Below are 5000 nucleotides of genomic sequence, written 5' to 3' on the forward strand. Positions count from 1 at the left end.
TCGGCAGAATCGGCAGCGGGTGCTGGCGATGGGTCTGGACGGGCTGGATAGTCCAAGGCTCGACGAGAAAGACCGCAGGTTGAGACACTGGGGCAGTGGCAGCCCGCGGGACAGTGTCGGCAGATTCGGCAGCGCAGATTTGTGCGGCTGCAGGTTCGTCGGGGAAAATCGGCAGCGCAGATTTTGCGACGAACATGGGCTGGGCGATGGACTGTCCAGGCCAGGCAGGAAAATTTGTCGAGGGGACACGCTGACGAAACAGCGCTGGTTCAGGCACGGCGGGCAGTGTTGGAATCGGCAGCGCCGACGAAATCGGCAAAGTCGGCAGAATCGGCAGCGCAGATTTTTCGACGAACATGGGCTGGACGCTGGACTGGCCGGGCCATGCAGGAAAATTCATCGAGGGGACACGCTGACGAAACAGCGCTGGTTCAGGCACGGCAGGCAGTGGTGGAATCGGCAGCGCCGACGAAATCGGCAAAGTCGGCAGAATCGGCAGCGGGTGCTGGCGATGGGTCTGGACGGGCTGGATAGTCCAAGGCTCGACGAGAAAGACTGCTGGTTTAGACACTGGGGCAGTGGCAGCCCGCGGGACAGTGTCGGCAGATTCGGCAGCGCAGATTTGTGCGGCTGCAGGTTCGTCGGGGAAAATCGGCAGCGCAGATTTTGCGACGAACATGGGCTGGGCGATGGACTGTCCAGGCCAGGCAGGAAAATTTGTCGAGGGGACACGCTGACGAAACAGCGCTGGTTCAGGCACGGCGGGCAGTGTTGGAATCGGCAGCGCCGACGAAATCGGCAAAGTCGGCAGAATCGGCAGCGCAGATTTTTCGACGAACACGGGCTGGACGGTGGACTGTCCAGGCCAGGCAGGAAAATTCGTCGAGGGGACACGCTGACGAAACAGCGCTGGTTCAGACACGGTGGGCGCAGTGTTGGAATCGGCAGCGCCGAGAAAATCGGCAAAGTCGGCAGAATCGGCAGCAGGTGCTGGCGATGAGTCAGGACGGACTGGATAGTCCAAGGCTCGATGAGAAAGACCGCTGGTTTAGACACTGGGGCAGTGGCAGCCCGCGGGGCAGTGTCGGCAGATTCGGCAGCAGTGTCTGCCGATTCGGCAGCGTTGGCTTGTTGGCGCGGGGGGCCGATGCGAGTGGGGACTTGGGCAGCGGGCAGTGAAAGCAAGAGTTTCCCCGATGCTGCCGGGGAAAACGCTCCCCGGGATGGCCGGGTGAGATGACCCGGCGGCCCGCGACGGGTCATTCAATTCCATGCCCCGTCAACATAACTCCCGATGTACTGTTTGCTTTTTCGGAAGAAGAGATCCATCCCCCCATCCTCGGCCAGCCAAAAACGCTCCAATTAATGGCCGGGTGAGATGACCCGGCGGCCCGCGACGCGTCATTCAAATCACTGCCCTATCGGCTACAACTGCTGATGGGTGGGATTAGAGGCCTGCCATGGTGGTGAGGGGCGGCGAGGACCGTGAAAGCTAGAGTTTTTCAGAGGCTGCCGGGAAAAAGGCCCCTCGGGTGGCGGGGTGCGAGGACCAGGCGCGTCATTCAATTCTCTTCCCTATCAACTTGGCTCCCGTTGGCGGGATTGGAGGCCTACTGTTTGTTACAGGGCTAAAATCGTCAGGGGAAGAGCTGACGAAACAATGCTGGTTTGGATGCAGGGGGTAGTGTTGGAATCGGCAGCGCGGACAAAATCGGCAAAGTCGACAAAAAAGACTGTTGGTCTGGACATCGGGGCAGCGGCAGCCATGCCGACAGGGGGGGAAATCGGCAGCGCAGATTTGTGCAGCTGCAGGTTCGTCGGGGAAATCGGCAGCGCAGATTTTTCGATGAACATGGGCTGGAAGATGGACTGTCCAGGCCAGGCAGGGAAATACGTCAAGGGGACACGCTGACGAAACAGCGCTGGTTTAGACACGGTGGGTGCAGTGTTGGAATCGGCAGCGCCGACGAAATCGGCAAAGTCGGCAGAATCGGCAGCGGGTGCTGGCGATGAGTCTGGACGATTTATAGTCCAGGGCTTGATGGAAAAGACTGTTGGTCCAGACAATGGGGCAGTGGCAGCGCGGATTTGTGCAGCTGCAGGTTCGTCGGGGAAAATCGGCAGCGCAGATTTTTCGACGAACAGGGGCTGGACCGGCCGGGCCAGGCAGGAAAATTCGTCAGGGGGGCACGCTGACGAAAAGAGGGGCTGCGGAGTGGAAAATCGGCAGCGCAGATTTTTCGACGAACAGGGGCTGGACCGGCCGGGCCAGGCAGGAAAATTCGTCAGGGGGGCACGCTGACGAAAAGAGGGGCTGCCGCGTGGAAAATCGGCAGCGCAGATTTTTCGACGAACAGGGGCTGGACCGGCCGGGCCAGGCAGGAAAATTCGTCAGGGGGGCACGCTGACGAAAAGAGGGGCTGCCGCGTGGAAAATCGGCAGCGCAGATTTTTCGACGAACAGGGGCTGGACCGGCCGGGCCAGGCAGGAAAATTCGTCAGGGGGGCACGCTGACGAAAAGAGGGGCTGCCGCGTGGAAAATCGGCAGCGCAGATTTTTCGACGAACATTCGTCAGGGGGGCACGCTGACGAAAAGAGGGGCTGCCGCGTGGAAAATCGGCAGCGCAGATTTTTCGACGAACAGGGGCTGGACCGGCCGGGCCAGGCAGGAAAATTCGTCAGGGGGGCACGCTGACGAAAAGAGGGGCTGCCGCGTGGAAAATCGGCAGCGCAGATTTTTCGACGAACATTCGTCAGGGGGGCACGCTGACGAAAAGAGGGGCTGCCGCGTGGAAAATCGGCAGCGCAGATTTTTCGACGAACAGGGGCTGGATGCTGGACCGGCCGGGCCAGGCAGGAAAATTCGTCAGGGGGGCACGCTGACGAAAAGAGGGGCTGCCGCGTGGAAAATCGGCAGCGCAGATTTTTCGACGAACAGGGGCTGGACGCTGGACTGGGCCAGGCAGGAAAATTCGTCAGGGGGGCACGCTGACGAAAACAGGGGCTGCCGCGTGGAATGGCAGCCTACACGCAGATGCGAATTCGGCAGCGCACGATGGCTTGAGCAGGTCATGGGTTCGACTTGGCGCGATCTGAAACCTGGACGAGGGACTGTCGACGCTGGACGAGCCAGCGCGGTGGCCTGTCGTGCCCCGTTCAGGGGGGGCCTGCCGCGGAGACAGCCCTCGCGGGCTCGACAGCGCAGGCCAGCGTCCCCGACGTCGCTGGCCGCGGCAGGCGAGCTGCCGGGGTTCCCGCATTCCTACAAGAAAACGTCGTGCTTTCCACATGAAACCAATCCAGTAAAATCAGCCATATTTTTATGAGGCTGCCCACTGAATTTGGGGTCATTCCGGGCCGGTTCCTAGTTTTGCGGATTTACTCGATTTCTAATGGTAGGAAAATTAAAACAAATACTTCCCGACCTCGAAAAATTCTGGGAAAATTAATGAAGGTGGATTGGATTTTTGCCAACCTCTGTGCAAAATTTCAGCTCAAAATACCAAGAAATGAATTTTTTAGAGGGGGGGTGACAGCTGGGACCTAGTAGTGTCTCCCCCTGCCAGAGCTGCAATGACACTTATTGCTCTTTAGGGAGCCACCAGGCCGGCGCCCCTCAAAGACCACACGCGCGCGCGCGCCCGCCCGCGCTGGGCGCTGGGGCGCTGGGGCCTGAGGGCCTGGGGCCCTTGGGGGCCCTTGGGCGCTTGGGCGCGCGCGCGGCCCCCGCAGCCATGCCGCGCTGCGCGACGCGCGGACAGCCCCTGCTGGCTTGCTCTCTCGCCCGCGGGGGGGCTGCCTTCGGGCCCTGGCCCCCCGCGTTCTGGCCTGCCCCCCGCGTGGGAGAGGCTAGGCGCTGCAGGGGCCAGCCCGACGTCGCTGGCCGCGGCAGGCGACAGCCCCTGCTGGCTTGCTCTCTCGCCCGCGGGGGGGCAGCCTTCGGGCCCTGGCCCCCCGCGTTCTGGCCTGCCCCCCGCGTGGGAGAGGCTAGGCGCTGCAGGGGCCAGCCCGACGTCGCTGGCCGCGGCAGGCGAGCCGCCGGGGTTCCCGCATTCCTACAACAAAACGTCGTGCTTTCCACATGAAATCAATCCAGTAAAATCAGCCATATTTTTATGAGGCTGCCCACTGAATTTGGGGTCATTCCGAGCCGGTTCCTATTTTTTCCGATTTCCTCGATTTTTAATGGTAGGAAAATAAAAAAAAATACTTCCCGACCTCGAAAAATTCTGGAAAAATTAATAAAGTTGGATTGGATTTTTGCCAACCTCTGTGCAAAATTTCAGCTCAAAATACCAAGAAATGAATTTTTTAGAGGGGGGGTGACAGCTGGGACCTAGTAGTGTCTCCCCCTGCCAGAGCTTCAATGACACTTATTGCTCTTTAGGGGGGTGCCCCCTGACTGGCCATGGGGCGCGCTGGCCTGGCGCCCATAGGCCTGCCGCGGGGGATATGTGGGCTGTTGCTAAACTCGGACTAAGGTGGGGGGCCTCATGGCCCGAAGTATTGCCGGCATCGATGACCCGTTTTCCGGCCGGCGACGACCCGATTCCGGCCACCGTCTTCGGGACCCGCTCCAAGCCGTCGGGCGCGTTGGGGCTGCTTATCCGCGGCGTGGGCGTGGCATTCATTTGCCGTGCTTGTGCCAAGGTGCTGGCAGCTGCTGCGCGGCTGTCTGCTTGCCGCGACGTCACGGCGGCGGTGGCCGCTGCCCCTGCTCGCAAGTCGGAGGCCTGGCCGACGTGGCTGGTGCGGACCGCCGAGCTTGGGGATTGCGAGGAGAGCTCTACGCTGGCGTGGGCGCGGCATTAAATTGCCGTGCGCGCGCCCATGCGTTGGCTCTCCTCGCAATCCCCGACCTCGTGGCGTGACGTGCCCGCTGCCGAGGCCTGGCCTCCGTCTTGCGAGCCGGGGCTGACAGCCCCCCGCATGATTGTCCCTGTCGTTCCCCCCCGCGGCCTGTCCCTTGTCCCTTCGAGATCCTTCGCCTCCGGCTGCGG

The sequence above is a fragment of the Populus nigra genome, chromosome 2 (assembly GCF_951802175.1).
Source record: "Populus nigra chromosome 2, ddPopNigr1.1, whole genome shotgun sequence".
Taxonomy (NCBI): Eukaryota; Viridiplantae; Streptophyta; class Magnoliopsida; order Malpighiales; family Salicaceae; genus Populus; species Populus nigra.